At 38.0% G+C, this 25,040-nt stretch overlaps 1 non-coding gene across 1 annotated transcript; it reads left to right on the top strand.

Annotated features, from left to right (window-relative positions):
- Window positions 1-5,599: 5,599 nt before the first annotated feature.
- Window positions 5,600-5,707, top strand: LOC112731627 (small nucleolar RNA R71). Its single transcript, XR_003167398.1, has one exon. It is a non-coding gene; the product is annotated as a small nucleolar RNA R71 (small nucleolar RNA).
- The last annotated feature ends 19,333 nt before the right edge of the window (window positions 5,708-25,040 follow it).

Raw genomic sequence — 25,040 nt, forward strand, 5'->3', positions numbered from 1 at the left:
TTATGTGAGTTACTGGTGCACGAAATTGTGATCTCCAGGCTCGAACAAATCCTGGTAATGGCTCCAAAGCTTGGTGCTCTGATCTTAATTCATAATTGTCACAACTTCGATACAACTAACCAGCAAGTGCACTGGGTCGTCCAAGTAATACCTTACGTGAGTAAGGGTCGAATCCCACGGAGATTGTTGGTATGAAGCAAGCTATGGTCACCTTGCAAATCTCAGTCAGGCAGATATAAAGTGATAATGGTGTTTTCGAATATTATATAATAGAATAGGGATAGAGGTACTTATGTAAATCATTGGTAGGAATTTCAGATAAGCGAATGGAGATGCTTTTCGTTCCTCTGAACCTCTGCTTTCCTGCTATCTTCATCCAATCAGTCTTACTCCTTTCCATGGCTGGCTTTATGTGATACATCACCACTGTCAATGGCTACTTTCAGTCATCTCTCGGGAAAATGATCCAATGCCCTGTCACGGCACGGCTAATCGTCTGGAGGCATCACCCTTGCCAATGGCTTCATCTTATCCTCTCAGTGAATAATATGCTCACGCACCCTGTCACGGCACGGCTATTCATCTGTCGGTTCTCGATCATGCTGGAATAGGATTTACTATCCTTTTGCGTCTGTCACTAACGCCCTGCAATCGCGAGTTCGGAGCTCGTCACAGTCATTCAATCATTGAATCCTACTCGGAATACCACAGACAAGGTTTAGACCTTCCGGATTCTCTTGAATGCCGCCATCATTCTAGCTTACGCCACGAAGATTCTGGTTAGGAGATCTAAGAGATACTCATTCTAGCTTAATTCATGTAGAACGGAAGTGTTTGTCAGGCACGCGTTCATAGGGGAGATGGTGATGAGCGTCACACATAATCATCACCTTCATCACGTTCTTGGGTGCGAATGGATATCTTAGAAGCGAAATAAGAAGAATTGAATAGAAAACAGAAGTACTTTGCATTAGTTTTTGAGGAACAGCAGAGCTCCACACCTTAATCTATGGAGTGTAGAAACTCTACCGTATGAAAATACATAAGTGAAGGTCCAGGCATGGCCGAGATGGCCAGCCCCCTAAACGAGATCAATAGTCTCCTAAGATGAACAATGGAATAAAACTGAGACCAAAGATATGCCTAATACAATAGTAATAGGTCCTATTTATAATAAACTAGTCACTAGGGTTTACATGAGTAAGTAATTGATGCATAAATCCACTTCCGGGGCCCACTTGGTGTGTGTTTGGGCTGAGCTTAAGTGTAGCACGTGCAGAGGCCATTTGTGGAGTTGAACGCCAGCTTTTGTGCCATTTCTGGCGTTCAACTCTGGTTTTGGATCCTTTTCTGGCGCTGGACGCTAGATTTGGGTAGAAGGCTGGCGTTGAACGCCAGTTTACGTCGTCAATTATTGGCCAAAGTATGGACTATTATATATTGCTAGAAAGCCCTGGATGTCTACTTTCCAACGCAATTGGAAGCGCGCCATTTCGAGTTCTGTAGCTCCAGAAAATCCACTTTGAGTGCAGGGAGGTCAGAATCCAACAGCATCAGCAGTCCTTTTTCAACCTCTGAATCTGATTTCTGCTCAAGTCCCTCAATTTCAGCCAGAAAATACCTGAAATCACAGAAAAACACACAAACTCATAGTAAAGTCCAGAAATGTGAATTTATCATAAAAACTAATGAAAACATCCCTAAAAGTAACTAGATCCTACTAAAAACAATGCCAAAAAGCGTATAAATTATCCGCTCATCACAACACCAAACTTAAATTGTTGCTTGTCCCCAAGCAACTGAAAATCAAATAGGATAAAAAGAAGAGAATATACTATAAATTCCAGACTATCAATGAAACAGAGCTTCAATCATATGAGCGGGACTTATAGCTTTTTGCCTCTTGAATAGTTTTGGCATCTCACTTTATCCATTGAAGTTTAGAATGATTGGCATCTATAGGAACTTCAGATTTCGAATAGTGTTATTGACTCTCCTAGTTCAGTATGATGATTCTTGAACACAGCTTCTTTATGAGTCTTGGCCGTGGCCCTAAGCACTTTGTTTTCCAGTATTACCACCGGATACATAAATGCCACAGACACATAATTGGGTGAACCTTTTCAGATTGTGACTCAGCTTTGCTAGAGTCCCCAATTAGAGGTGTCCAGGGTTCTTAAGCACACTCTTCTTTTGCTTTGGACCTTGACTTTAACCGCTCAGTCTCAAGTTTTCACTTGACACCTACACGCCACAAGCACATGGTTAGGGACAGCTTGGTTTAGCCGCTTAGACCAGGATTTTATTCCTTTAGGCCCTCCTATCCACTGATGCTCAAAGCCTTGGGATCCTTTTTATTTGCCCTTGCCTTTTGGTTTTAAGGGTTATTGACTTTTTCTGCTTGCTTTTTCTTTTTCTTTCTTTTTTTTTCTATTTTTTTCGCCCCCTTTTTTTTTTTTCTGCAAGCTTTGTTCTTTGCTGCTTTTTCTTGCTTCAAGAATCATTTTTATGATTTTTCAGATTATCAAATAACATGTCTCCTAGTCATCATTCTTTCAAGAGCCAACATATTTAACATTCTTAAACAACAACTTCAAAAGACATATGCACTGTTCAAGCATACATTCAGAAAACAAGAAGCATTGTCACCACATCAATATAATTAAACTAAGTTCAAGGATAAATTCGAAACTCATGTACTTCTTGTTCTTTTGAATTAAAACATTTTTTCATTTAAGAGAGGTGATGGATTCATAGGACATTTATAACTTTAAGACAAAGTTACTAACTACTAATGATCATGTAATGAAGGCACAAACATAGATAAGCACATAACATAGAAAACGAAAAACAGAGAAAGCAAAAACAAGGAATGAATCCACCTTAGTGATGGTGGCGTTTCCTTCTTGAGGAACCAATGATGTCCTTGAGCTCTTCTATGTCTCTTCCTTGTCTTTGTTGCTCCTCCCTCATTGCTTTTTGATCTTCTCTGATTTCATGAAGGATGATGGAGTGCTCTTGATGTTCCACCCTTAGTTGCTTCCAATAATTGTGTGGAAGAAAATGTATCCCCTGAGGTATCTCAGGGATCTCTTGATTTGCAGTCAAATGTTCTACCACTGAGCTATAGACCCTTGATGGAAGCTTTTTGTCTTCCCTTTCCTCTTTCTAGGGGCTTCTCTGGCCTTAGGTGCCATCAATGGTTATGGAAAAAAAAAACAAAAAAGCTATGCTTTTACCACACCAAACTTAGAATGTTGCTCGCCCTCGAGCAAAAGAAGAAAGAATAGAAGAATAAGAAGAAGATATGGAGGAGATGGATGGGAGTGTGTATTCGGCCATATGGGTGGGAGAGAGATGTTGAATTTTTGAAGGTAGTGGGTGTATGGATGTGAGTGGTAAATGGAAAAAAAAGAAGGGATGATCATGAATGGAAAGAGAGATGATGAGGTAGGTGGGGATCCTGTGGGGTCCACAGATCCTGAGGTGTCAAGGCATTTACATCCCTGCACCAATTTAGGCATGTAAAATGCCCTTGCACACAACTCTGGGCGTTCAGCGCCAGGTTGGTGCCCATTTTGGGCGTTCAACGCCCCTTTGCTGCCATTTCTGGCGTTGAACGCCAGAACCATGCTTGTTCTGGGCGTTCAGCGCCAGGATGCTCCCATTCTGGGTGTTCAGCGCCAGAACTATGCTCTGTTCTGGCGTTTGAACGCCAGACAGATGCTCCTCCAGGGTGTGATTTTTCTTCTGCTGTTTTTGATTCCGTTTTCAATTTTTATTTTTATTTTGTGACTCCACATGATCATGAACCTAAGAAAACATGAAAAATAAGAATTAGATAAGCATTGGGTTGCCTCCCAACAAGCGCTTCTTTAATGTCAATAGCTTGACAGTGGGCTCTCATGGAGCCTCACAGATGTGCAGAGCTTTGTTGAGACTCTCCAACACCAAACTTAGAGTTTGGATATGGGAGTTCAACATCAAACTTAGAGTTTGGTTGTGGCCTCCCAACACCAAACTTAGAGTTTGACTGTGGGGGCTCTGGTTGACTCTGCTGGGAGAGAAGCTTTTCCTGCTTCCTCTCCATGGTTGCAGAGGGGGATCCTTGAGTTTTGAATACAAGGGAGTTCTCATTCCATTGAAGGAATATTTCACCTCTGTCAACATCAATCACAGCTCTTGCTGTGGCCAGGAAAGGTCTTCCCAGGATGATGGATTCATCCTCTTCCTTTCCAGTATCCAGGACTATGAAATCATTAGGTATGTAAAGGCCCTCAACCTTTACTAATACATCTTCTACTTGTCCATAAGCCTGTCTTCTTGAGCTGTCTGCCATCTCTAATGAGATTTTAGCAGCTTGCACCCCATAGATTCCCAGTTTCTCTATTACAGAGAGGGGCATGAGGTTTATTCCTGAACCAAGGTCACACAGAGCCTTAAAGATCATGGTGCCTATGGTACAGGGTATTATGAACTTTCCAGGATCCTGTCTCTTCTGAGGTAATATCAGTTGATCCAGATCACTTAGTTCATTGATGAACAAGGGAGGTTCAACTTCCCAAGCATCAATGCCAAATAATTTGGCATTCAGCTTCATGATTGCACCAAGAAACTTGGCAGTTTGCTCTTCAGTGACATCCTCATTCTCTTCAGAAGAGGAATACTCATCAGAGCTCATGAAGGGCATAAGGAGGTTCAATGGAATCTCTATGGTCTCTAGATGAGCCTCAGAGTCCTTTGGTTCCCCAGAGGGAAGCTCCTTATTGATCACTGGACGTCCCAGGAGGTCTTCCTCCTTGGGATTCACGTCCTCTCCTCTCCTCACAGGTTCGGCCAAGGCACTTATGTCAATGGCCTTGCACTCTCCTTTTGGGTTCTCTTCTGTATTGCTTGGGAGAGTACTAGGAGGGATTTCAGTGATCCTTTTACTCAGCTGGCCCACTTGTGCTTCCAGATTTCTAATGGAAGACCTTGTTTCATTCATGAAACTTACAGTGACCTTAGATAGATCAGAGACTAGATTTGCTAAATTAGAAGCATTTTGTTCAGAGTTCTCTGTCTGTTGCTGAGTTAATGATGGAAAAGGTTTGCTATTGCTAAACCTGTTTCTTCCACCATTATTAAAGCCTTGTTAGGGCTTTTGATCCTTCCATGAGAAATTTGGATGATTTCTCCATGTTGAGTTATAGGTGTTTCCATAAGGTTCACCTAAGTAATTTACCTCTGCTATTGCAGGGTTCTCAGGATCATAGGCTTCTTCTTCAGAAGATGCCTCTTGAGTACTGTTGGATGCAGCTTGCATTCCATGCAGACTCTGAGAGATCATATTGACTTGCTGAGTCAATATTTTATTCTGAGCCAATATGGCATTCAGAGTATCAACCTCAAGAACTCCCTTCTTCATAGGCGTCCCATTACTCACAGGATTCCTTTCAGAAGTGTACATGAACTGGTTATTAGCAACCATGTCAATGAGTTCTTGAGCTTCTGCAGGCGTTTTCTTTAGGTGAATGGATCCACCTGCAGAAGTGTCCAGTGACATCTTTGATAGCTCAGATAAACCATCATAGAATATATCCAGGATGGTCCATTCTGAAAGCATGTCAGAAGGACACTTTTTGGTCAACTGTTTGTATCTTTCCCAAGCTTCATAGAGAGATTCACCTTCTTTCTGTCTGAAGGTTTGAACATCAGCTCTAAGCTTGCTCAGCTTTTGAGGAGGAAAGTACTTGGCTAAGAAAGCCGTGACCAGCTTATCCCAAGAGTTCAGGCTGTCTTTGGGTTGAGAATCTAACCATAATCTAGCTCTGTCTCTTACAGCAAAAGGGAAAAGCATGAGCCTGTAGACTTCAGGATCTACTCCATTAGTCTTAACAGTATCACATATCTGCAAGAATTCAGTTAAGAACTGAAAAGGATCTTCGGATGGAAGTCCATGAAACTTGCAGTTCTGCTGCATCAGAGAAACTAATTGAGGTTTAAGCTCAAAGTTGTTTGCTCCAATGGCAGGAATGGAGATGCTTCTTCCATGTAAATTGGAATTAGGTGCAGTAAAGTCACCAAGCATCTTCCTTACATTATTATTATTTTCGGCTGCCATCTCCTCTGCCTGTTCGAAAATTTCTGAAAGGTTATCTCTGGATTGTTGTATTTTAGCTTCTCTTAATTTTCTCTTCAGAGTCCTTTCAGGTTCTGGATCTGCTTCCACAAGAATGTTCTTATCCTTGCTCCTGCTCATATGACAAGGAAGAATGGACAGAAAAATAATGATAATAATAGAGATCCTTTATACCACAGTATAGGGATCCCTGTGTGAGTGGAAGAAGAGGGGGAGACAAAGAATGTAATATAATGGAAGAAACACAACTGTGAGGATGGAAGGAGGTGAAATGAGATGTTAGGATATGAATGAATAAATAGAATGAGATGGGGGAGGGATAATTTTCGAAAATTATTTTGAAAAAGAGTTAGTGATTTTTGAAAATAGTTTTTGAAAATTGTTAGTATTTTTTTTTTCGAAAATTTTTTAAATAAAAAATAAAAAAAATAAAAATAATTAGTTAATTAAAAAGAAATTTTTGAAAAAGAGGGGAGATATTTTCGAAAATTAGAGAGAGAGAGTTAGTTAGGTAGTTTTGAAAAAGTTAAGAAACAAACAAAAAGTTAGTTAGTTAGTTGAAACAAATTTTGAAAAGATAAGAAGTTAGGAAGTTAGAAAAGATATTTTGAAAAGATATTTTTGAAAAAGATAAGATAAGAAGATATTTTTGAAAAGATATGATAAGAATTAGTTTTTGAAAAAGATTTGATTTTTAAAATCTCAATTAATGACTTGATTCATAAGAAATCACAAGATATGATTCTAGAACTTAAAGTTTGAATCTTTCTTAATAAGCAAGTAACAAACTTCAAATTTTTGAATCAAAACATTAATTGATTATGTTATTTTCGAAAATTTGATTTAAAAATAAGAAAAAGATTTTTGAAAAATACTTTTGAAATTTTCGAAAATAACTAATAATTTTGAAAAAGATTTGATTTTTGAAAAAGATTTTGAAAAAGATAAGATTTTCAAATTGAAAATTTGATTTGACTCATAAGAAACAACTTGATTTTAAAAATTTTTTGAAAAAGTCAACTCAAATTTTCGAATTTGATGAGAGAAAAAGGGAAAGATATTTTTTTTTATTTTTGAATTTTTTTGATGCAAGAGAGAAAAACGCTAAAAAGATGCAATGCATGAAATTTTTAGATCAAAACATGTGATGCATGCAAGAATGCTATGAATGTCAAGATGAACACCAAGAACACTATGAAGAACATGATGAACATATTTTTAAAAAATTTTTAATGCAAAGAAAAACATGCAGGACACCAAACTTAGAATTCTTTAATGCTTAGACATTAAGAATTCAAGAATGCATATGATAAACATGAAAAGACACAAAACAAAAAATCATCAAGATCAAACAAGAAGACTTACCAAGAACAACTTGAAGATCATGAAGAACACTATGAATGCATGATATTTTCGAAAAAATGCAAGATGCATATGCAATTGACACCAAACTTATAACATGACTCAAGACTCAAACAAGAAACAGAAAATATTTTTGATTTTTATGATTTTCAAATTTTTTTGGATTTTTTTTTTTTGAAAATTAAAAGGAAAAATAAGGATTCCAAAATTTTTAATATGAATTCCAGGAATCTTACCATGTTAGTCTAAAGCTTCAGTCCAGGAATTAGACATGGCTCACTAGCCAGCCAAGCTTTCAATGAAAGCTCCAGTCCAAAACACTAGACATGGCCAATGGCCAGCCAAGCTTCAGCAGGTGATCATGGATCAGCAGCAGGTGGATGAGCAACAACTAAATTGCTCTTGATAACAAATTGCAAGCCTCAGTCCAAATAAATTTAGACATGGCTTTACAGCCAGCCAGGCTTCAACATGCTTCATGAAACACTAGAATTCATTCTTAAAAATTTTGAATAAATTTTTTTTTTCGAAAACAGATGAGAAAATTTTGAAAATATTTTTGAAAAATTTTTGAAAAGAGAACGAAAAGAAAGTTACCCAATCTGAGCAACAAGATGAGCCGTCAGTTGTCCAAACTCAAACATAGGAATTCTTGGTGCACGAAATTGTGTTGTCCAAACACGAACAATCCCCGGCAACGGCGCCAAAAACTTGGTGCACGAAATTGTGATCTCCAGGCTCGAACAAATCCTGGTAATGGCTCCAAAGCTGGGTGCTCTGATCTTAATTCATAATTGTCACAACTTCGATACAACTAACCAGCAAGTGCACTGGGTCGTCCAAGTAATACCTTACGTGAGTAAGGGTCGAATCCCACGGAGATTGTTGGTATGAAGCAAGCTATGGTCACCTTGCAAATCTCAGTCAGGCAGATATAAAGTGATAATGGTGTTTTCGAATATTATATAATAGAATAGGGATAGAGGTACTTATGTAAATCATTGGTAGGAATTTCAGATAAGCGAATGGAGATGCTTTTCGTTCCTCTGAACCTCTGCTTTCCTGCTATCTTCATCCAATCAGTCTTACTCCTTTCCATGGCTGGCTTTATGTGATACATCACCACTGTCAATGGCTACTTTCGGTCATCTCTCGGAAAAATGATCCAATACCCTGTCACGGCACGGCTAATCGTCTGGAGGCATCACCCTTGCCAATGGCTTCATCTTATCCTCTCAGTGAATAATATGCTCACGCACCCTGTCACGGCACGGCTATTCATCTGTCGGTTCTCGATCATGCTGGAATAGGATTTACTATCCTTTTGCGTCTGTCACTAACGCCCTGCAATCGCGAGTTCGGAGCTCGTCACAGTCATTCAATCATTGAATCCTACTCGGAATACCACAGACAAGGTTTAGACCTTCCGGATTCTCTTGAATGCCGCCATCATTCTAGCTTACGCCACGAAGATTCTGGTTAGGAGATCTAAGAGATACTCATTCTAGCTTAATTCATGTAGAACGGAAGTGTTTGTCAGGCACGCGTTCATAGGGGAGATGGTGATGAGCGTCACACATAATCATCACCTTCATCACGTTCTTGGGTGCGAATGGATATCTTAGAAGAGAAATAAGAAGAATTGAATAGAAAACAGAAGTACTTTGCATTAGTTTTTGAGGAACAGCAGAGCTCCACACCTTAATCTATGGAGTGTAGAAACTCTACCGTATGAAAATACATAAGTGAAGGTCCAGGCATGGCCGAGATGGCCAGCCCCCTAAACGAGATCAATAGTCTCCTAAGATGAACAATGGAATAAAACTGAGACCAAAGATATGCCTAATACAATAGTAATAGGTCCTATTTATAATAAACTAGTCACTAGGGTTTACATGAGTAAGTAATTGATGCATAAATCCACTTCTGGGGCCCACTTGGTGTGTGTTTGGGCTGAGCTTAAGTGTAGCACGTGCAGAGGCCATTTGTGGAGTTGAACGCCAGCTTTTGTGCCATTTCTGGCTTTCAACTCTGGTTTTGGATCCTTTTCTGGCGCTGGACGCCAGATTTGGGTAGAAGGCTGGCGTTGAACGCCAGTTTACGTCGTCAATTATTGGCCAAAGTATGGACTATTATATATTGCTGGAAAGCCCTGGATGTCTACTTTCCAACGCAATTGGAAGCGCGCCATTTCGAGTTCTGTAGCTCCAGAAAATCCACTTTGAGTGCAGGGAGGTCAGAATCCAACAGCATCAGCAGTCCTTTTTCAACCTCTGAATCTGATTTCTGCTCAAGTCCCTCAATTTCATCCAGAAAATATCTGAAATCACAGAAAAACACACAAACTCATAGTAAAGTCCAGAAATGTGAATTTATCATAAAAACTAATGAAAACATCCCTAAAAGTAACTAGATCCTACTAAAAACATACTAAAAACAATGCCAAAAAGCGTATAAATTATCCGCTCATCAGTTACTTAAAGTTCAGGGTGGATTAAGTAATGAATGTCGTGTAAGTATATCTGAGCAAGTGATTACATTTTTGATAATATTGGCTCATCATAAAAAGAATTGCACACTTCAAGTAGGATTTTATAGGTCAGGAGAAATAATAAGTAGGTATTTCAATAAGGTGTTGTACTCGGTTATATGTGTCCAAAGCTTATTGTTTGCAAAAGCTGTTCCTGTTCCAAGATGACTGCATAGATCCTCAAGGTAAATCTAGTGAATAACTGTGGTAGTGATTTTGTCTTATGTATAATTTTATAGAGTTAGTCTTGACACTTTAATTTATTTAGTTTATGGTTGTCTAGAAGCATTAGATGGAACATATATAGAATTGACTGTTCCTGAAGAAGATAAATCAAGATACCGAACAAGAAAGGATAAAATATCAACCAATGTCCTAGGCGTATGCAATCAAGATATGAATTTTGTGTATGTACTTAGTGGATTGGAAGGATCCATATTGGATTCAAGAGTCCTTAGAGATGCTATTTCACATCGTAATAACCTCAAGATACCAATTGGTATGTAATAGTTAATTTTTAGGTAACAAAAACAGTTCAAAATGTTAGTTCATACAAATTTTTTAATCCTCATAATGTATCTCTTTTAATTTATAGGGAATTATTATTTAGTGGATGCTGGTTATACTAATTGCAAGAAAATTCTAGCACCATATAGGCAAACTCGATATCATGTACAATAATGGGCCCATGGAAGAAATGCACCTAGAAACTTTTGAGAATATTTTAACAAGAAGCACTCTTCAGCTAGGAACATTATTGACTGTTGTTTTGGTTTACTTAAGAAGAGATGAGCAATTTTAAGGAGTCCTTATTTCTACAAAATTAAGACACAAAATAGAATAATAATTGCTTGTTGTCTAAACTTTATTTGACTTAATATGGACTCTGATCCTGAAGAGGACATCTTACTTGAGGATGACCACGTACTTATTGGAAAGGAGCATGGTAGTACTGAAGATGGTGACGATGAGATGATTGACAATGTAAAGGACAACAACAAATGGACTGCTTGGCGAGACAACTTAGCACTTGAAATGTACATTGAGTGGATGCATAGCTATATAAATTAGTTGGTTTACTTATTGTGTGTGTGTTTCATTTGAATTATTTTGATAATTTGTTGCCTTGGATATTTATTGTAAGACCTAACAGTGAAACTATAATCATTATTGATGTTGTGTTTTGACTACATGTACCACTTGCTTTAAATGTATCGTATTCTTAAGTTTATTGTTGTATGTGTGTTTTTTTGAATTAGTATGATAATTTGTTTACAATGATGTCATCATGTGTTTAGGATGCTCACTTGAATTTTGATTGAGTTAATTTAGATTGTAGAGACAAATGGATAGACATGTCTGGACTGATGAAGAGTCCAAGACATTTGTTGGCTTTATGGAGGAGCTTGTTAGTGAAGGAAAAATAGCTTATGCGGGCCAGTCTAAACCTGGATCTTTTGAGAAGCTTGCTGTAAAAATGAATGAGAGATTTCCAGGTGGTAGCTTTCAAATAAGTCATTGCAAGAACAAGGTTAAGAGGCTAAAAGAAAAATATCAATTTGCTGCTAACATGGCAACCTATAGTGATTTTGGATGGAATGATGTGAAGCAATGTGTGGTTGTGGATAACAAAGAGATTCTAGCTGCATATATGAAAGTTAGTGTTCATGTTTGATTTGATTCACTTTATTTTATTCTACTTGACAATTAATTATATCCCTCTTTGATGATCTTTTATTTGTTTTCTAGAAACAAGGAGTAAGATTGTATACTCCACGAAAGCATTTTCCCCTTTATCCGCGTTTGGAGAAAATATTTTGTAAGGATAGAGCAAACGGAGTTGCTGCTGTATGCGACAATGATGCTGAAGAAGAAGTGCAACAGGATGGAGATGAAGAAGTGGATGCAGAAGATATGGATATGTTTAACTCAAACCATGATTTCAGTGAATCTCTACTCCAACAATCGAATTCTGTAGCTTCATCTTCTGAGAAGAAACAAGGAAAAAAGCCATACTCATCTAAAGCGGCAAAGGATACCAAGATGATGAAGGAGTTAACTGACACCCTGAAGTATGTGTTTGATCAACAGGAAAAGCATTTGGATGCTTTTGCTCAAGCTATGGTAAAGACTCGTGAGGACAAAAAGGTTGGTGATATGCTTAGCAAGCTTGGGTTCACCGATGATGAAATTATTTTTGTTGCACTCAAGTTCTCCATAAATCCTCAATTGGAAAAAACCTTTTAGTCACTGGGAGATAGTAAAAAAAACTGGATTTTTTAGAGCTATATTGCATACTTAGAGTTAATCTCTTTTCAAGAAACAAAGTTGGAGGTTGGATTTATAGTACATTTGATTTTTTAGACTTATCAATTTGGCACATGTTAATACAGAATTAGTATTGTCGCCAGAATTTTAGTATCTTAGACTTGTAACAATTTGGTATTTTGTGCAGAATTAGTTTCCAATATGTGTAGAATTGTTTTTTTTTTTGTTAATGTTAATGCAGAATTTTAGTTAAAATTAGTGCAGAATTTTGTTTATCATTACTACAGATAAGTTATAATTAGTTTTGGATTTCAATTCAATTGTGTAGAAGTTTCTTTTGTATGTTTAAATGCAGAATTTAGTTTGAAAATTAGAGTAGAATTAGTTTCAGATTTTTTTTTTCAATATGATGAAGTTTCTTTTGTTAAGCTAGTGCAAAGTACTAATAAGAAATAGCAAAATATGTATATTTTGGATAAGCTTCACGAAATGATGAACGGTTATTTTGTATATTTTACACAACTTTTCAAGATCTAAACTCAATAACATTATATCAACACACAAAAGGTTCTTTTGTTTGTTCCACAATAAACAAACATGTAAACTAAATAGAGATCAAACAAAAAGTTAAAACTCTGCTATGTTGTTGAACTAAATTTCACAACGCTACAGTCCAACTCTAACCCTTCCATTTATGATTAAAATTCCATGTAGCTAACAAACGCTAGAAACTTCTTAGCACTTAGAATATAATTCATTGAACTTCTCTAATATAATCTTTGTATTATCCTCTTTGGTTGGATATAACATCTTAGCAACAACTTCATGTTACTCATGATAATCTTCGGTGGAATGATGATGAGTTGCTAGCCATATGAAGCACCAGGTAGAATCACCTTCTAAGATACAATTATTCAAATATGATGGTTAATGTGTGAGCTCCAGGACATGTGTCTATGTGCATGCATATATGACAATTCATTGTTAGTCAACACTTTAAACACAATAATTAAAAGAAAAGAAAAACAAGAAGCCATAATGACGAACACAGATTTGTTGAACATCTGTAAATATTTGGCTCATACCTTATGAAAACCACACATGAAAAGTAAATATTTCATGATCAATTAAAATAATACTCTAGCTTTAAGAAAATAATATTTGAAGAACAAAACATAACCCCCCTTTCTCTTTTAATTCATCCTCCTAATAACATTCAATTAATAATTGATTTTGAATGTTCTGCATTTTGTTTAGTTCCAATTCAAGCCCATATCAGAAACAATTCTAGTCTTTTTTTTATAGATCCACCTCTAGAGAAAAGAAAACTTTTTTCTTTGTATCATATAAATAATGTTACATCAAAATCAATTCTAAACTAAATCAATTTTGCTATAATTGATTCGACCAGTAGATCGCATGCACACTTTAAAAACATTGTGATAATACTAATATCTACCATGATTCACTCTATTGCACAAATTTCTTATCAACAAACCTAGGGATGTAATGAACTAAAAATAATAAAGGATCCCCACAAATTCCAGTGATAAACAAGTTAACACACGCATGCACACAAGAAACCATCATCAGCTCATGCAAACTCTTCATTATAACAAAACAGAACCAAAAAGAAGAATCAAAAACTAAAAAAAAAACATGTAACGATATGCACTTCTTAATTTTAGTTTAGTTTCAACTGGTTTGACAAATTGAAGAACCAAACCAAAGTTCAAAACAAATAAATAAAACAAATTAGACAGGAACACAGCAAAACCAGAAGCATACCAAACCGAAACAGAAAATGAAAGAGAAATGAAGAAAATTGAAAAGAAAATAGGAGTGTGAGTGAGAAAGGAGTAACAAACCAAAAGCTACAACGAAGAAAATTGAAATTTCAACAGAGATAAAAGAAACGTATTCCCCTAATCCCTTCGCCATTTTTAGAAGAGGAGCTTAGCTAGGGATTTTAGATTTTTAGATTTTAGAAATTGATAAAAAGGAGAAACTGAGTTGGTGTTTAGGGAAGGGTTAGGGCAAGGAGTGAGAGACAGGGAGAGAAGAGGGTATGAGAGACATGTCTATTTTAATCATTTTTGCATAATATTTTAGTTTTGTCCATGTCTATTCAAACATAATACTGGACATTATATTAGTGTCTTGTACATTGTATTCAAACACAATACATAAAAGATAAATTTTAGTATCTCTATTCTACTGTATCTGTCTCAATGTTATGTTCTGTCCTGTCTACAAAAACAAACACTACCTTAGATTCTTCAAGCTCATCAAGATCTCAAACAATCTAAGAAAGCATAACAAATATTTTATCAAGTCCATATACTGGAAAATGAAAAAAATACCTTTAAAGAGGAAGAATTTAACTCACACGAATAGAGAACCAATTTGCAAACTCTCTATGAACTTTTGAATTATGAATTGTTGTAGAGAATGCATAGGTTAAAAAGTTGAAAAGATTGAAGAAACTTTTGAATTAAAGAGAAAAATAATATTATTGTGTAATAATGTGAAAATGCAGACAATTATTATGCCTTGTGAGAAATGCATATAAAATTTTTCAGAGAATAAACATGACGTTTTCTTGATTTCTGTGTGCTAATGCTAAAGAGAAAAAATTTAATGAGAGAAATATATTAATTAAGTTATATAAAGATTTTTTTACTTTAAAAGAAATGTGAGTATTGTCTAAAATGATAACATGTTCATTTATACACTAATAATGTCTTTGGGAATAATATTTTCTATTATTTTTTGGTATAGAAATTAGTACACAACGAAAACAATAATATTATTGTATGTACTTTTATTCTTAGAAAATGAAAAATGATCAAACATAGTTATTCTGAATATAGCTCATAATTTTTATCCTATTTGATTCTCATATAGTACAATACTATTTACTTTTACATATACATATTAGAAGAAAAAATTATGTAGAAGAAATGAATTTAGAAAAAATGAGAATGAATTAACAAAAATGAGATATTTTGATGTCTACATATATATACAAAAATAAAGAGTACTTTAGAGTACATAATATATGTATATATAAAGGTGGAGCATATATTAATGGCAATAACTTTATAGGCTACTAAAAACACAAGTTCGTATTCGACATAAATCTCTGTCTGAATCTTCTCTCAGACTAATTCAAAATCTAACACAACTGTAAATTGGGTTAATACCAAAAAAGTATATTTTAGTTTCCCTCCTAAGAATTTTTCCCTATTTGCTCTTACTTGGATAGTAGCAAGTAACGTGTGCTACATGCATGAAAATACACTACATTGGTTATGTATTTGATTTCATGTCATAAGAATAATCAGTTTAGAATTTATAATTTGGAATATGAAATAGAACTGAGGCACGACTACAAGAGCAGTTAGGTAGCGGCTGAAAAAAAGAAGAGAGAGTGATGTGAAGGAGAGAGTGATGAGAAGGCAATGGATTTAGAGAGAATGAGAATGAGTTAATTGGGATTAGAAGTTTTGATATATATATATACACACAAGATTAGAGAGTATCTTGGAGTGATAAAAAATAATTTCATTCTAACAAGTTTTTATATCAAATAATTTTTTTTAATTTTTGTTGTGAATGATAAAAAAATTTAAAATAAAAGCATTTAAAAATAAAATTTCATTCTAATTTTCACTTATACTTTTTAAATATATTATGTATTATTAATTTTACAATTAAAATATGTTACATATTCTCCAAGATTAAAAAGTTTCCTTCTCTTTTTCTTAATCTATCTCTCTCATTGCTTCATCCACTTTATCTCTCTTATATATCATTATCAATGACTATTATAAATTTGATAATTAAAATGTATAATATAACATTCTCTAATGACAATTAAAATTTGTTCAGTTGCTCTAGAATGGTGGATCGGATGGTTGACGAGTCGAGAGCAACGGGTGAATGAGAAGGAAGCTGGACCTGAGCGCGTGCTCCTGGAGAAGCAACGTTGTCCCGCTTGTCGGTAGGTTGGCGGGTGGGGCCACCTGCAAGGACACTCCGATACTAAAGTTAGTGTCCGTACGATGAGGCTGCTAATTAGGGTAAAGATGACATACCTCTGAGGAGGGGTAGGTCCCTTCCTATTTATACCTTGTACTTCGGGTGATCCCTTTGCCTTGGGCCCGCCTCTCTGGAAGCTTCTGCTAGCTATCCAGGTCTTCATTGAGGGGCGAAGTGGCGCACGAGTCACCTTTTCATGCATGGATCATGAACCCGTCGGGTTGGTAGTCCGTAATATGGACCTCCGACCTTTATTGGGCTGAACCGGAACAATTTTCCCAACATGGAAACTCGCGAGGCTCACGGTTGGTATGTTCAAACTATTCGTGTCTTCCTGTGCAGCCGTCTTCTTCTGCTCGTGACTCCGTCAGTAAGATCTACACTTTTAGTGTGCGTGAGCTGCCCCCAACCATTGCCTGGGGTGTCGTTTTGATATCTGTGCCAAAGAGCATTTAATGCTCTTTATGACTGATTTAAAAGTGAAGGAAAAAGTTCGTTTTACCCTTGCCTTTTCGCGCTCCCTCTGATGGTTACCATTCACACTTCCCCTTTTACTTTCATAACTTCTTCTTTCTCATTTTCTTTCACTACTTCACTCTCTTTCGCTTTTACTGCTTCTCGAACCACATTCTGCTCCTTGCCCGGCCTGAGTTTTACCACATTTGCTTTCCATCTATCATTTATGTTTGCCTCATCTACTGGTAAGTGATCTTTTCGTGCCTGTTTTACCCATACTTACATCTTTCTCATTGTTGACTATTGCATTTTCTCTTGTTATTGCTATCATTGCGTTTATTGTGTTTACCGTGCCTATTTCTTGCTTGAATAGAGAACTTGGCATTATTAATTAGTTCTTAGGAGGGTACTATAGTTGTCTTCTTTCCTGGATTTAAGCCCTAAAAAATTAGTGTAGAGTAGTGATATAGCATAACATAGTTCCATTTTTCATTTTCTCTGAGTTTTTGACGTCCCGTATTGACTTAAGTAGTACCTCCACTGTAGGTATGACACAGCAACTCGCGGCACAAAATCATGTAGATCGCTATGCCTAGGTCACTACCGATGTGACGGGCATGGCTTCCAAAGTAACCCAATAGGAATTACAAGAACTACCGTGAATGCATATGCCAGCTAAACTTATCGTCTCCCCAAGTTCCCGACTGGCTGTGGGTGTACAAACTCATGTTCAACATGCTGGTTGTTCGTCTCCTTTTCTCTCCGTTCGTCATGGCCCTCTTAAACTGATGTGACGTCGCCTCGTCACAACTCCATTCGAATAGCTGGGCAGCCATCCGATGCTTTGAAATGGTGTATGAGTATTTGGAGCTCCCGGCCTCCATCAACCTATTCCATTATTTCTTTTTACTTACCAACCCCACTCGTGAAGGAAAACACAAAAAGGATACCTTTCCTTTGGGCTGTCCAAAATCGGCGAATCTTCAGACCCTTCAAAGATTCGTTTCATGGTTTCAAAGAAACCTATTTCAAGGTTAGGCCAGCTCAAGGTCACCATCCTTTTTGGCTTACCTTTGAGGGTGAAAGACGGATTCTGACGTACTGGAGCTTCGGTTCCGGCTCCAATTACATAACAAAAATGACCTATGAGGGGCTAGGTTGGGAGAACCAGTAGATCGCGAATGTTTTACTGGCAATTTTTGGTCCTAAAAACCTCAATCATCACTTGTTATTAATGGGTGACCGCGTGAATGTGTAGGTAAGCTTTGGACTTTGCCGTTGTTCCAACCTTTCGAATTGTTTATTATGTTGCTCATGACTTAAGTTGCCCTTGTAGTTTTCTAACTTGGCTTCATTCTGTTTTTGCTTGTTCCTTGTACTTGCTATGGCTTCCAGGGACACGACTTTGTCCCGTTTAATGACTCACTTCTTTTCGGGAGATGACAGTGACAACGAAAGCTCGACAACTCCATCTGTCAAGCCCGAGCCTCAGGGTGTTAGCGAGAGTAAAGGTGAATCCTACCTCACCACAGGAGCTCCTCCCGAGAACCACCTGCAGGTCCTGATACTGACGAGGCTGATCTAGGTAAAGAGGTCCTGACCGAAAATGATCCTGAGGTGATGGTTATCACCAATCTGAAGAAAGGAAAGATGAACTCTGGTTCGGAAAAGATTCTCACCGTTATGGAAATGAATTTCGATGCGGGGTACTTTATTGATTTCTAGCTCCTTCCAAGTATTAAAAAAATTCTTTCGGGAAGAAGATCTGGCCACCCAGGCGAGGTGGATCTATCGTAGTATCCTCCGGACAGCTGCTATTGCCAGAAAGGTGGAGCTCGTACTAGTGCAGGGCCAAGTCTTGGAAGGGAAACTTAGGGCAGCCCAGAAGGATATTGCCAATATAAAAGCCCAAGAGGTGTCCCTGAAGACCCGACTCGGCGAGAGGAGAAGAAGTCCAAGGAGAATGCTGATGGGATTAATCGTTTAGTGGATCGTAATCTCTCGCTTTCCCGTTAGCTCAATGCTGCTCTTAGTCGGGCTAACGCGGTAGAAGGGAAAGTGAGGGAGCTGGAGGAAAAACTTGTTGAGGTCGCAAGGTCGGCAGAGACTACTAAGCAAGAGGCATTGGTCATGAAGAAGAAGAATACGAACATTATTAAGGACACTCGGCAGTAATCACTGCTACCGAGAAGGCGATCAAGGCTCAAGTTTCTCTCCTTGCTCCCGATTTCGATGTTTCAACCGTTGGAGCCTTCAAGATGATCTAAGATGGGAAGATTGTTGATATCTTGAAGAAATGAGCTGCCTCGTTACTTGTAAAGAATTTGTCTTTGGACTTTGTACTTTTTGATCTACCGGGCCGATGTGATGCCCCCTTTTGTAACTTGGAACAATTTCTCTTCTTATTTGTCGTTAGGATGATATCATGACCTTTGCATTAGGAACAAGTTTAACATGTTATTGGGCCAATGTGATTCCCTTTGAGCTACCATTTTAACATTTTTTACTCGATTAAAATCTTCGTTTTGGTTGTTCTAGCTAGTTATTTCTTTATTTGGCCGTCAAGTCGTTGCGTCATGGATGTCCGCTCGTGGTATCATTGTGGCATCCGGGGTGATTAGTCTCGGGGAGCCGTTATTGTAACTTCATAAAATGAATCAAAATGAAAACGAATTTAATCATGATGCACTTGTTTTTCAATAAGTTAAAACCACTTGCCGTTGCCTCGATCCGACGGCAAGGGGAAAGAGTACCCCCTCTTTAATAAAACGAACATTCTTTGTGACAAAGCAAGTTAAAAAAAAAATAAACAAAGTGACGAAGCGAAATAACAAAGCAAAGTAAAGAGTGACCGTCTGATCGTTAGCTCGTCCGTTCTTAAGAGTAGAACCTCTTGAGGTTTGTCACGTTTCAAGTCCTCGGAACCTCTTTCCCGTCTAAATGTTCCAATTTGTAGGTGCCTTTCCCGAGCACTTCTCTTACTCTATAAGGTCCTTCCTAGTTGGGTGCGAACTTGCCTTCTCCTGGAGTCGGTGGGCCGATGTCATTACGCCACAATACTAGGTCATTTTCTTCAAAATTTTTGTTCCGCACTTTACGATTGTAAGGCAACACTATCCTTTGCTTTAACGCAGCTTCCGACAAATGAGCCATCTCCCTTGTTTCATCTATTAAATCCTTTTTTATTACTTTGCTGCCCTTGCCCAGGAGTAACCTTGGGCTTGACTTTCCGATCTCTACGGGAATAATCGTGTTCATGTTGTAGATGATCCAGAAGGGTATCTCCCCGGTGGAAGATTGCGGTGTTGTCCTGTAGGACCATAGAACTGATGCTAACTTGTCTACCCAAGAGCCCTTTCGCTGATCCAAGCACTTCTTTAACCCACCAAGGATAACTTTGTTCGCAGCCTCAGCTTGCCCATTGCTTTGAGGATGTTCCACGTAGGAAAACCTCTGCTTGATTCCCAGTCCTGGCAAGAACTCTCTAAATTTTTTGTCAGAAAATTGCATCCCGTTGTCTGACACGACGATCTCTAGTATCCCAAACCTGGCGATCACTTGCCTCCAGAGAAACTTTCGACAATTTACAGACGAGATACTGGCCAACGGTTCTGCTTCCACCCTCTTGGTGTAATAGTCAATGGCTACAATGAGGTATTTAACTTGTCCTGGGGCTACCGAAAAGGGGCCCAAGAGGTCAACCCCCTATTGAGAGAAAGGTCGGGAGGCCAACATGGAACTCAGCTATTCCACTGGCGCTTTGTGGAAATTTGCATTTTCTTGGTATTTCCTACACTTTTTTACAAACTCCTGTGCATTTGTCATCATAGAAGGCCAGTAGTACCTGACTCTAGTGAGCTTCCATGCTAAAGCTTTCTCCCAATGTGGTGGCCACAACATCCCTTATGGACTTTGCTTAGGACGTAGTCTGTTGGGTCGGGATGTAAGCATTTCAGTAGGGGTTGATTGAGCCCTCTCTCATATAGCTGCCCCTGTATTACTGCATACTTGGCAGCTTCCCTTCTTATCGCCTTGGCTTCTTTGTCATTTTCAGGGAGTGTTCCTTCTTCAAGAAAGCATTAGATCGGGTTGATCCAGAAACTTTGCCATTGCCGACTTACTACTCTCCCAGGATCTGACGCAAATCAGGAGTGTGACAGATCCGTCGGGCTTAATGTAATTGTCTCCTAATCTTACCACCCTATGATGGTGGCTTTTGAGATTACTTTTTTTGAGTCCCAAGGTGTCAAATACATTCCGGAGCATGATGTTCGAATCAGCCCTAGTATCCACTAAGATCTGTTTCACTAGGCCTGTCCCAATCCTTGCCGTGATAACCATTGGCAGGTCTTCGGAAAGATCGTGATACCACCGGTCTTCTGTGCCGAAAGATATCTCAGGCAGTTCCCCAGAAGGGGTCTTGGGGCTTCCTGATGATACCGCTAGCACTTTGGCATCTTTCTTTGCCGCTGACTTTGACTTGGGCGGTACATCTCTCCCGACTACCACATTTATCACCACTATTGGGGCCGTGTCCGTGTTCTCGGGTTGCCCTTGCCTCGGCTTCATGACACGACTCCGATCTTCTTTAGATCATTCCCTTTCTCCTCCTTAGTTCTCGTATGAACTGCGAGAAATGTGCTAGCTTTCCTTCCCAAATGGCTTGCTCCAAAGCATCTTTCAGGCCAAAATAATCATGCGCTTTGTGACCAAAACCTTTGTGGTAGTCACAATATAAGCTTTTGTTTCCCCATGTTCTATCTTTGAGTTGCCTTGGCTTAGCCAGTATGTCTTTCTCCGTGATTCGCTGGTAAATCTCAACAATGGGTGCCGTGAAAGGAGTGTAGTTAGTGAACTTACCCACCCGAGAAAATGGTTTGAATGCTTTCCCAGGTGTTCCATCCTTCGGTGCCTATTTAGGCTTTTTCTTGTAACTGTCGTGGTGAGGTGGTTGGTTGGGTGGCTTCTGTTTATTGGCGGCCACCACTTGGCTGACTTCTTCATTATTGATGTATTCTCTCACCACATTTTAGATCTCTTGCATGGTCTACACAGGCTTGGTAGTGAGGTGTTTCCTGAAATCTTGGTTCAACAAGCTGTTAGTTAAGCACAGGCTCGCCATGGAGTCCATCAGGCCATCAATCTCTAAACATTCATCGTTGAATCGGTCGAGAAACTTCTGCGTCGGCTCGCCAGGTCACTGGGTCATGCCAAGTAAGTTAATCGGGTGCTTGACCTTGGCGATTCAGGTGGTGAATTTCGCCAAGAACTTCTGCGTGATGTTTACAAAGGCTGTGATGGACTCTTGCGAAAGTGTGTTAAACCAGCGAATCGCTGGGCCCGCCAGGGTTACGGGAAACGCACGGCACCTGACGGCATCACCCACGCCCTCCAAGTTCATCCTGGACTCAAAGACCGTTAAGTGCTCTTGTGGGTCTTTGGTCCCATCATACCTCATGTCTGTTGGCTTGTCGAAGTTCTTCGGCAGCCAAACCTTGAGGATAGATGGATGGAAAGGGATAGCTCCCATTATAACAGGATCCCGACGTTTCTTTCCTTTGTCTCTTTTTCGCTCCCTACGGTCTTTCGACCTACCGTGGGTATAGGTGAGGGACTGAGCATTAGTTCGGTCACGCTCATCGTCCCTTCTGGGGCTTCTCTTGCGCTCCTTTGACCTCTTAGTTGGAGATCAGGTTCATGAGAGACTCAGACGAGGGTCCCGGCTGTGCTTAGGACGATAACAGTCCCTCGCTGCCAGTTTCCTCTCTAGGTTCTGCACTCTGTGTCTGAGCTCTTGCATAATTCTCAAGTTGTCACTACCTGTACCTCCAAATGGGCGTTCTTCATGAGATCGGGCGTGGGAATCACTTTGGCGAGAGGGGGACCTCTGGCGTTCCTGAGAGGTCCCTGATGTAGCTTAAAAAAAGTGTGGCTGAATGGGTATTTTTCTTGTAGTGAATTGTATCCATTCACGATTGTCACTTGCTAGTAGGATGCTGAGTATAAAATCAGAGGGAAACCAATCCCAGGGATCTTTTGACCAGTGGGTAAATTTGTTTAGAGAAATGCAAACAACTCCAAATGAAATTCCTGCTAATTACTATGAAGCTAAGAAAATTGTTTCCCAGCTTGGGTTTAAGGAGGTTAAGATAGATTATTGTGTCAATGGTTGTATGATATATTACAAAGAGGACAAAGATCTTAGACAATGTAAATTTTGTGGGGAGCAGAGATTTAAGCCTAGGAAGGGTAAAAATAAAGAGGTTCCATATAAAAGAATGCATTATTTGCCATTGATTCCAAGGCTACAAAGGTTGAATGCATCAATGAGTACTGCCCCTCATATGTTAGTTGTAGCATCACCAAAATCGCAGAAACGAAGACATGATGATGACACATCCTTTTCATGGTGAAGCATGGAAACATTTTGATACCAAGCATCCTCATTTTGCAAGCGAACCGCGTAATGTTAGACTTGGACTTTGTTTTGATGGGTTTTCTCCTAATGTTCATTTTAGCACACCATACTCTTGCTGGCCTGTTATAGTCACCCCTTATAACCTTCCACCTCATATGTGTATGAAAGATCCTTTCTTGTTTCTAACGTGCATCATACCTGGAAAAGAAAATTCTAAAGTAAAAATTGATGTTTATCTTCGACCATTGATAGATGAACTTAAAGAGTTGTGGGACAAAGGCGTCCTAACATACGACATTCATAGAAAGAGGAATTTTCAGTTAAAGGCCGCATTAATGTGGACCATTAACGATTTTTCTGCTTATGGAATGTTGACTGGTTGGAGCACGGGGGAAAGATTAGCGTGTCCAATATGTATGGAGGATACCAAGACCTTTTGGTTAGATTATGGCGGAAAGAATTCGTGGTTTGACTGTTATAGGAGATATTTACCTGAAGGTCATCCTTATAGGCGTAATAAAGTTGGTTTTAAGAAGAATGTTGAGGAGGATGAAGAACCTCCTATTAGATTTAGCGGCGAACAGATCTGGGGAAGAGTTAGACAATATCCTAAAATAGTTGACATAGGAGAACCTGTGCGATTGAGTGGATATGGGGTGGAACACAATTAGACCAAAAGGAGTATATTTTGGGATCTCTCATATTGGAAAGATCATTTGGTTTGTCATTGTTTGGATCTAATGCATCGATGACCAAAATGAAGATCAGAGTATTTTTTAAAGACGATTTTGACTATTAACTCCTTATTTTTATATTTTTATTTAAAAAAGTATTACACTCATCAACAATTTGTATAGACAATTATATTAACAACGATATTTTTTTAAAAAATATATACTATTTTATCTAATCCTCAATAAAGGTATGCTATAAATTTTAATGCTTATTGAACGATATAATTTTATTGGTATTAATCTTTATTTTTTTTTTTATAAAATTTCTTAAATATTCCAAGTGTATATGCTTTTTCTTCCTTCATATTGATATTAACCACACAAAGCATAAAAGTAAAAACAAAATAATAAAAATAATATGGCATATAAATTTTGTCTCCATAAAAAATGATAGGACTTCTCGTTTTTATATATTATATACAACTATGTTACGCAGATACAAAAAATTACTTATTCGTATAAAATATATATTATTAAAATATAAAATACATATTAAAAAAATAAAAAAATATATTTATATAAAAATATATAATAACTAATTTAATAATTAATTTTTTATGTGTAAATAATATTTTTTATTATATATCATCTTAGTTTCCATCCTCCTTTATAATTTTTTTAAACTCGTTCATCTTTCTGTCCGTCTTCTATCTCAAATTTATAATGTATTTTTAAACTTACTGTAATTTTTAGGAGCGAATTACTGTTATTCCTAAAACTTGGGCACTCCTATATGTTGCTAAAAGACACTTCTAAGAAACATGAATAAGCCACCTCAAGCATCCCCATGAATGATCCACAAGCTTCCGTTATTACAATTACAATTAACTAGTGATTTCTTTTTTAGTTGAAGGTGTTCACCAGTAACTTCAACTTAGGAAGAATGCGTTATTTCAACGTTTTATGGCTAGTTAAGATGTGCTTACTACAAAATTGGGAAAAGCTAGTTAACATATTTGACTCTCTTTAACCAATCCGACCAACCAAAATAGTTTAGCGCATTACTTCAAATGAGGAAAAAGATAACGGCGGTTATCAAGGACATGCTGTATAGCTAAAACTTAAAATGATCAGCGAACCAATTAAGTTAATGATTAACGGAAAAGA

Source organism: Arachis hypogaea, chromosome 12 (genome assembly GCF_003086295.3).
Source record: "Arachis hypogaea cultivar Tifrunner chromosome 12, arahy.Tifrunner.gnm2.J5K5, whole genome shotgun sequence".
Classification (NCBI taxonomy): Eukaryota; Viridiplantae; Streptophyta; class Magnoliopsida; order Fabales; family Fabaceae; genus Arachis; species Arachis hypogaea.